The 9,887-nt window shown below is 44.1% G+C and overlaps 1 long non-coding RNA gene and 1 pseudogene across 2 annotated transcripts in view; one reads left to right on the forward strand and one right to left on the reverse strand.

The window, feature by feature from the left end:
• Positions 1–9,887, forward strand: part of LOC307203987 — an 86,721-nt gene that overhangs the window by 22,988 nt on the left and 53,846 nt on the right. The window lies entirely within an intron of this gene.
• Positions 1,648–3,477, reverse strand: LOC307204429 (D(1) dopamine receptor pseudogene; annotated as a pseudogene). Its single transcript has one exon. The product of its transcript is annotated as a D(1) dopamine receptor pseudogene (transcript).

Genomic DNA, 9,887 nt, shown 5'->3' on the forward strand with positions numbered 1-9,887 from the left:
AGACAAATTCATAGAGGATACTGCTGTCAGTGGCTACTAGCCACGATGGGTATGATCTCCCTCCACAGCCGGAGGCAACACTGCTTCTGAATGCCAGTTGCTGGAAACCATAAAAACATGTTCATCCTACATGTGTGTTCCTCATGTGTACTTAAGGGTGTGTGTATATATATATATATATATATATATATATACACACACACCAAGAAAAGAAAACATATATACATATATACATATATACATATATACAATCCCAAAAGATGTCATAATGCCAGGATGAGTTGGTTTTTACAGGTGACAAAATACCACAGCTGAATCACAGAGAAAATTCATAAACCAACATGATGTAGTGGCTAATATTGGGGTTGGATCAGGGAAACCTGGGTTCGAATTCTCCTTGTGCTATGACGTTCACGTGTGAGATAGATTAGGTTGTTGTGAGGATAAAATTAAAACATCCATATAGACCACCCTGAGTCTCTTGGAACAAGGAACCGACGAGCCCAAATAGTAAAATACCTTGGAAAAATATACCGTATATGGAGAGGGATTGTGTAACAAATTATTAACTTGGACCCATTTATTGTCTGCGAACAGCATCCGTTGGGAAAGGTTCTTAGAAAGAAAGGAAATGTGTGTGTTTCCCAAAATTTTAATAAGCGTAAATGAAGATGGAAAGCAGTTATGTCTCACACTAGAAAAAGAGAAGGAATTTGTTACTTCAAAAGCAATAGAGTTATAACAATTTAGGAACCCTTTTGGCCACTTCACATGTAACCTTTCTAAAGCAATAAAATCACAGCAGGCACTTTCTCCATCTGTCACCTTCAGTCACACACCAGTTATGGCAATTTAGTTCTGGCCTCTAAAAACTAGAATCGAGAAAGTGAGGTTTACTGTTGGATTACTAACCTGGAACTTAATCCATAACTTGTTTCTGGTTAGTAAGCCAATGTGAAATCACTGAATCCTGTTATGGATGCAACAAGGAACCGTGGTTTTTTTCCACTAGGATCACAGCATCCAAGTCAACATCATGGTTTAGGACGCCACGATTCTTACATCAGAAAGGCCTTTTGTTTACTGTTCTTAGCTTGATCATCTTTGTCCCATTGTCACTATTTTGCCATTTTTAACTACAGCGTGCTTAGAGAATGATCAACACGGTGCCAAAAAGACAATGTTAAAACTTCAGAACAATCTTCTAAGTATAGAAGCCGTTCAGTACTGCAGACAAGCTTTCCGTGCATATTGTTTCCATCAAAGATGCTTTAGTTGTGAGCCACTGCCTGCACTTCCACTGTAGAACGCATTAAATTGTTTCACTACGCACCCACCTTGGGTGCTTTTGTCTGGCTGGATTGTGTCCTTGGCCTCTTGATAATGTCTCTTGCTTGCCTGGATGGAGGATAGAGGGGTGTGCAAGCATGTGTAGAAATTAGCCTACTATACGAAGGTACAATGCACAACCAGTGCTCCACCCACTTCTGCCTCTGGCCCTGCCCACCACTGGTATGTGGCCCTTGGAACCTTGCCCAGATGGGAAGGTGGCCCTCAGGCTCACAAATGTTCTGCATCCCTGCTGTACCTTAGTCTCCCTCTTGGATATATCTCCAGGCTCTGAGAGCATCATCTGCAAACACATTCCTTTCCAGTCAAAGAGTCAGTTATTTGTCACCCCCCCCCAAAAAAAAAATCCCCCTCTCCATCAACCCCTCCCCATCACACGACACAGAATTTTGTCTAAATGTGAAGAGGCTCTCTCGTTGTGTCCCATCCCCCTTCACGCAGCCTCCTGTCTGCCTTTTTTAATCCAGCGTGTTATAGGCAATCTTCTCAAGTGACGTATCAGTCTCATACTCCACATGCACTATAGCTAACAAAGCAGCTCCCTTGTTATCATGGGAGGTATCACGTGAGATCTCAGAGACTTTGTCAAAAGTCAAATCATTATCCTCCCCTTGGAGGGACATGGTATGAGGTAGAAGCTGTGGGTCACTCAAGACCACCAAGTCTTTCTGGCAGGTGGTGTCGTGATGGTATGAAACCAGCTCATTGCTGAAGTTCACCGTCTCCACAGCATTGTTGGGGCAGAAGCGGCCACAGCCCAGGATGGTTGTAAAGGCCTTTCGGAAGTCCGCATTGAAGGCATAGATGATGGGGTTGAGAGAAGAGTTTGCCCAGCCAAACCAAACAAAGATGTTGAAAACTGTGTCGCTGACACACGGCAGTTCTGCCAGCTGATGCAGGTTGTGGTCACAGAAGGGGATGATGCAGTTGAGCACAAAGAAAGGAAGCCAGCAGAAGACAAAGACCCCCATTATAATGGAGAGGGTCTTGAGGACCTTAGTTTCTTTTCTGAAGGAATTCTTCAAGGACACTTCATGGGGACACTCGTTGCTTTGGCAGCTCTGGGCATGTTCCGCGGCCCTCTCTAGAGAGGAGATCCTCCTTATCTGTCGCTGAGCAATGCAGAAGATCCTGGTGTATGTCACGATCATGATAACAACAGGGATGTAGAAGCTGATGAGGGAGGAGGAAATAGCATAGGTCCTGTTGAGGCTGGAGTCACAGTTTTCCTCTGAGCTCCAGGTGATGTTGGAGTCTCTCTGGTGGGCAGGAGGGAGCTCCTTGGCTTGGTGCCATCTCAGCTGGACGGGTATGAATGAGATCAAGACGGAGAGCATCCAAGCCACCCCAATCATGACAAAAGCCACTCGCTGGGTCATCTTCCGCTCATAGCGGAAGGGGCTGGAGATGGCCCAGTAGCGGTCCAGACTGATTATGCACAGGTTGAGGATCGAAGCCGTGGAGCACATGATGTCAAAAGCCACCCAGACATCACAGAAGTTGCCAAAGGGCCAGAAGCCAGCCACTTCAGTCACCGCCTTCCACGGCATCACCAGCATGGCTACCAAGAGGTCCGAAACAGCCAGGGAGATGACAAACAAATTGGTGACTTTTGAGCGCAGGTGCCTGAACTTGACCACTGCCATGCATACAAGGGTGTTTCCCAGTAGGGTGGAGAGGATGAGGAGGAGGAGCAAAGTGGCCAACACCACTTGTAGGGACATCTCTGAGTGCTCTTCCTCTGCTCGGCCTTCCTTATTGAGGGTATCATTAGTCATGGCTGATGCACCAACACGTCCTCCTCTTCGCAGGTAAAGCTCATCCATGCCTACCTGCAGTCCTCAAGCGTCCAGAGTGTTCACCTTCTGCTACATCACCACCAGCCCATCATATCCCTGCTCCTCTCCTTCTTTGCTTGAAACTCAGAAGCAAACGCTGTTGGCTCCCCAACCCCCAGGATCTCCGCCAGATCTTCAGCTCAAAGGAGCAATGCTCAACCTTTCACTCCTTTCCAAGATTCCTACTGGCAGCCTGGCATTTCTCCCACCCCCTTTGCTTTTCAGACTGCCACTCAAAGCCAGCCAGTTCTCACCTACTACACTTTTTGCCAAGTTGACTCTAATATAACAAGCCTACCTCCCCTCCCCTCTATTTTTTAGGAGCTCATCAGCTTCTCTATGCTACCCCCCAAGCACAAGACCCTTTTGTGCTGGCTAGGATTTGGATGAGGCTTTATATGGGATGAATACAAGACCTGGGATTTCTCCGCTGTTGCTGCTGATGCTGATGCTGATGCTGGATGCTCTTTCTGCCTTTGAGCTCACTGTGGCTGCTGTTGCTCCTGTTCCTGCTAGGCTTTGGTGAGAATCCTTCCTTATCTCTGTGCACTCTTTGCTCTGGGACCTTAGGCAAGGTGCATTTTAGCGGACAGACAGGCTCTCAGGAAGAGTAGTGCGAGGAGCAAGAGAATGAGCAAAATGCAGTCTTTCATTTAGTGGCAGTCAAGGGTGGAAATTCAAATTCAGTAAAAGAGACGGCGGCAGGGAGACGAAGCAGAACAGGGCAGTCAGAAGAGGTTTGTGTTCAGTGCGTGAATTAAGGGGGGGAACAGAGGCAGCCGGGGCCCCATTCCTTACAGAATACAAGTCCCCTTAGCTACCGTCAGTACAGGGATTATAATAATTTGGTTACGGACTCCCCTTCCCTTTTGCCCCATAATCTCTGCTCTGGTTTGTGGTCCCCAAATTTCCTATAAACTCCAGTCAGTTACTTCCAATAAGAATATTCTTCCAAATGGAACTTTGGATTCCTTACACGTACAGTATTGGGAAATGGATTGATTGTTGTTGCTGCTGCTGCTGCTGTGGTAGGTATTTGCTTTCCTCAGTATTTTTTTAAAATTCCATTTATATTATTGACTTTATATTATATTTATATTATCCCATTTTCTGTGATGTTTTTCTTATCTCCCCCTTTGCTGCAGCCTGTCTTACCTCTTTTTTTAGCATAGTCATAACACAATAATCTTTAAGTGTTCTGTTGCTCATAGTTCAAAACCTGCTTGCAGGTTCTTCATGTAGTAGTATTTCTTTAAATAATCTGAGAAAAGCTTCCATTCTTTTTTTTTAAAAAAAAAAATCATTAGCTGTTAGCTTCACTGATTTAACATAGTCTATCACTTTACTTATCCATTCTTCTTTAGTGGGAACTTCTTCATCTTTCCATTTTTGAGCTTAAAGGAACCTAGCTGCTGTTGTTACATACATAAACAACTTGACCATTTTTTTTTTTACTATTATTATTTCTATACCTATAATCCCTAGCAGAAAAGCTTCAGGTATGTGGGTTTTGTGGGGGGGGGGGTTTGTGTGTGTTTTGTATACTCAGTTTAAATTTATAATCTCCCTCAGTACTGAGTAATCTGATTTTTTTTACTTTTATTTTTTTTTGAGGAAAGTGAACATAAGCAACTTTTAAAGCAACAAATCCCACAGCCTCTTCCTACAGTTTATTCCCTACAAGGAGAGATGACACCCAGCAAAAAGGTCAGACTACAATAATTTAGCTGGACTCCAAAGCAGGGATGGGGATCTTCTGGCTTGTGAGCCAGATTTTGCCCACCAGAATTTCCCAGTTGTCCCACAGGGCTGCTTTCCCACAACCATGCCCACATGCCTCACACCAGATGTGATATGTGGCACCAGGGCAGGTACAGATGCGTTTGTATAAAGTAGAATAGTTCCCCATGCATCAGATGATGTGCAGCGATTTCAATGCTGATTGGTCTGGGTGCACCAGGAAGCAACTGGCTGGCATGACTGATCCTGCAGAAAGCAGGATTGAACCCTCTGCACATCAGCTGAGACACAGGAAGTTCTATCCTGCTCCGTTTTGGTGCATCAGCCAGTTCCCAAATCCTGCAGGAAGTGGTGAGCATGGTGGGTTCAATACAGTTCAGGACATATCTCCCTTCCCCACCCTTGAGGGCCAATTAGATTGGTCGGAATTCAAGGTTAATCAGGTGTTTCTGCAACATCTGCTGAAGTTCCAGAGCACAATTTACTAGTCCGAAGTGATTCTCTTCCACTAGTCTGCCAGCAGTACTTTAAAACAAGGCTGGGAATCAGCAGCACTGACCTCATTTAAGCTCAGGTTAGTCTTCAACTTAATGGCCCATATTCTGTCCTACTTGGGTTCCTGCAGGGCTCGATGTGACCCACAAGGCTTGGGTGTTATTACACAGTAGAAGAAAAAAGGTAGGGAAAGGTGCAAAGTCACTACCCAAACCGGTAGCCATCCAGGCCTGGAGCCAAGGCAGCTGCAGAAGCCTCTCCTCTCGTGTCAGCCTTCCATTTTCAGCCCTTCCGAGGTGCCAACACTTTGTGTTTCTTCCTTTTGAGTGAGGGGCAAATCTGTCAGTGTCAGTTTCTCCTTTTTCTAGTCTTAAGTTCAGTTTTCCACATTTCCATGCCACTTTGTGATTTTTTTAAAAAGTCCTTATGAAAATTCACCAGCATCTTAGTGCAAATTTCTTTTGATATTGTATATGCATTTTTGTATACAATGTTGCATCATACACCCATTTTTTTAAAGCCTCTTTCCCGACATCCAATGCATTTGTCTTATGTTATCTTCACCAATATATGCATTTTTAGGTATTCTTCAACCTACTATTTGCACTTCCTACACATTACTTGAAAATTTCAAAGAAGTGCTTATTTTGAAGCATTTCAGTCCAGGCATTATTTTGTGAAAGTGTGAATTACAAAGATCACCTTAGATACAAAGTATAAATAAAAGATAATAAAAATTCAATGCCATGCAAAACCTGCTTTAATCTCCCAGGCTTTTTAAAGTATAAATTGTTTAAACCTCTTTTTTACTATTGATTGCTACTGGCAATTTCAGCATATAATTTTCCTAATTTTATTTTATTGTGCTTTATGTCACAATATGCCCTGGAAACTACAGTATACAAATGTTAAAAAATCAAGAAACGTATCTTTAAGTGCAGGGAACTGTTATCAGTGAGAACATGAGTGTCTATTTAATAAGTTTTAGCCTCAAACAATGGCTCTTGAATAATTTATTCAGCTACATATATAATGTCCCCCATATACTCAGCTTGTTTCTACCAGCTGAATACAGAGCCTATTCCCACCCCCCTCCCAGACTATTAATAATATCAGAGCTTGGAATGAACTAGTTTTGTTTAACAATGTTCACTGAATTAGTTCAAAAACATATGAACTACACCTGAAAGTAGTTCCCATTATTGCTAAGTGAACTGGATGTGAATTAAGTTTGTTTTGGGGTAGAACTTCAGATGTTTTCTAGATCACCTTCTACATAATTCTCTTATCCCTTTTTAAAAAACTTTTTAGACTCTTGGAGCCGTTAGGCTTAAAAATCGTAATTGTCAGGGAAAATAAACAATTCACATTCCACCCTGCATGTGTTTCAATGTTTTCTTAGTCTAAGTATGTTTTCTACTTCGGCACAACAGTTTGTAGAACAAAATGCAGAACAAAATTTGCAGAGGATCCTTTGGGTAAACTTGAACTGAATTATAGTAGTTTGTTTTGCAAAGGGCCAAAAGCAAACTGGAATTAGTTCCTTTTTGGACATGCTGAATTAGAACTAGTTCCTTTTAAAAACTTTGTGCCCTTTGGCCCTTAAAACAAAACAAAAGCAACACAGAGAAAAATAACTCGTGTCCCCTCCACCCACCCACCCCAAATACAGGGAGGCAGACATAAGAACTGTTAACAGCTATGCTGAGTCTACATGCATAGCAGAATGAGGCAGAAGAATAGACTTGCCACTTGAGACAGCAGACCCAGGGTTGGGGTAAAGACCACATTTTTAAATATTCCCCAAAACTATTTATAACTTGTGGGTGAAATCACAACAGGCAGAGTGCTAGAGAGTCTCTTGCTTAAATGTTAGCTTAGTTTTCTATGTGCAGTGAGTTGTTTTCAACATGGAAGAGTTTTCATGTCAAAAATCTTGAGGTTTTGCCAGGCTCAGGAGTAGCGTGGCAGGCTGGCAGATGGGGGGGGGGGGACAGGAGTGTGACATGGGACGGGGAGACTGGAGAACAGAGGCTGGGGGGTGGAGAGGCACAGGTACTTCCCCCTCCATGGCTGGGGAAGCAGGATTCCCACCTCTCTTCTTCTCTCCCAGGGAAAGGAGCATGGCAGCAGGATGGGGGGGGGGTGTCAACCCACTGCTAGGAATGGAGGAACTAGAGTCACAAACAGAGGGCACAGCAGGGTCACCCAAGTCCCATCGGTTCTCCTGTTGCTGAACTGACGCCTTCTCCCTGCACATTTGCCAGTCTTGCAAGGCAAGAGGGTGTCATGAGTGAGCATGCCTTACTTGGCAGGTGGGTGCCAACCCATTGGGACAACTCCATAGTGTCTGGCTGTTAATCAGGTTGGTGGTTGGGCTAGATGATCGCCAGGGTCCCTTCCAATTCTTTCAGGTGCTTGAGCGCTGCTATAATTCACAGACATGCTTTTGGTGCCGGGAGCTGGCTTTTCAAGAGGTTCGCTTTAACACATAACCTGCAGATTGTTGGTTACAGTAAATTCCTTCCAGGTCTGTGGGGTGGCCACATTCACTGCTGGCAAACAGCCCCCCAAGGTTAGCCACACACACACCCCGACATAGTAGATATGGGAGATTCGTACCAGAGAGCCTGTTGCTGCTGCTGCTCAGACTGTTCTGGGGTAGATGAACAACTGAAGGCAGCTTCCTAACTTGTCTAACTCTTTATATAACAATAAATTGGTGGCTTTTTTACCAAAGAAAACCACCTCTCCATATTCATTATACTTTAAAAAAAGGAGGGGGGACCATGTTAAGTGTGCCATGTTAACACATAGCACAACAGCTAAGCCATATTGCGCCTACCCTATAGGAAGCAACTTGCTCATTGTTGCTGTAAGGAAAAATAACTTCTGAGGCTTGGCAGTTCCCGTACTTTGGCAAGTTCCTTTAGAAAAATAGTGACATGGTGGAAGCTTTCTCTTGGAAACCAGCCCCAAGAAAAACATTGCAGTGCTATCCTTGCTCTAATTACCCTGGCTTTTGCCGCAACACTTCATGGTGACCTTAATCTGAGCTTGTAACGTGTGCCCTCTTCCAAAGGAACGAGCAGTCCTCCAATGACAACCCACACAGCCCCCCCCCCATGCATGAAAACAGCCTCTCAGCCAGACCTCTTTTCAGCTGCAAAACTACATCTTCCTTCCCAGTGACCTGAAAGAGTGGCTAGATTCTTTAAAGTGAGAACAAGGTGATTTGGTTCTGGAATGCAGGTTACTTTGCAGACAAAACAAAGAATGTTGAAGAACTGAACCCAGCTGTGTGCACGATCTCTCTGTAACAGGTATACCGACTTGGGCATCTTGCAATGATGTTATGCCAAAGGCTTGAAACAAGAAGACCAAACCATTTGAAAAGTTTTTCTTTTTTTCTTTTTAAAAAAGAAAGCTTCTACATCTGAAGTGTTGCCTTTAATATACAGGGATGGCACATCAAAGGCTGTAGTTTGGGAAAGCTGTGAAAGCTGCCATACAGGCGTCCTTCCCTCTGGTGTGCAGACGCTGTGCCCACAATCCTCTCTGATCAAGCAGGTCTTAAGCACAATGAAACACCCACAGAAACATGTGTAGGAGAGATTACAGTGAATTGAGTGTCTAGAGCACAGGCAATAATGCCTCTGTCATAGTGGGGAGGAATGTGCATCCAGCCACAGATTTCCTTTGAAACCCGGGGGGGGGGGGGTGTCAAAACACCATTTTCACATCCAACAAGAAAAGGTAACAACTGCTGGTTAAATTGGAGTTTGACTAAAGCAAAATTATAGATCCATTTCCGGAGACGTTTTTGCCAACAGCAGACAAGATCTTTTTAAAAAAGAAAATGGCAAAAGAGCACATGGTTTCCAATTTAACCAGCTTTGGACAAGAGAGCTCATGGATAGTCAATCTCAGGCCAGAAATAAAGACAAAGACAATGTGCAAGGAGTGCAAGGAGTACTGGAGCAGGGGGAACTGGCTTCAACTCTTTGCTCAGTAGTGGGTGTCCTTGCGCTGGTCACTTATCTTTTATTTGGATTATTGCAAGGATAACATGATGGTGATGTTAGATAGTATGCAAATGTTTATTATTATCATCATATCCTTGCAATAACCCAAAGTCAGTAAGAGAGGCTAAAAGGTTCAGTGCACTTTGCATGCGTTCTCTGGTTGTCATCCTTACAAGATTCTTATGTAAAGTACACTAGAGTCTGGGGCAGGGCTAAGAGAGAGGGACAGCTTGCCACGAACTTTCTAGAGGAGGGATGGGGAACTTGAGGCCCTCAAACTTTTGTTGAACTACAACTCCCACCATCCCTCAGTAGTGTCACCTAGATGGGGCTGATGGGAGCTCTCAAGGTTGTAAAAAACAACGCAAAGCAGTGCCTGCAAAGGGCTCATGCCCCCAAGGCGCAGCAAAGCTGTGAACTCTTGGACTACTGATACTGC

The sequence above is a fragment of the Podarcis cretensis genome (genome assembly GCF_951804945.1).
Source record: "Podarcis cretensis genome assembly, chromosome: 15".
Taxonomy (NCBI): Eukaryota; Metazoa; Chordata; class Lepidosauria; order Squamata; family Lacertidae; genus Podarcis; species Podarcis cretensis.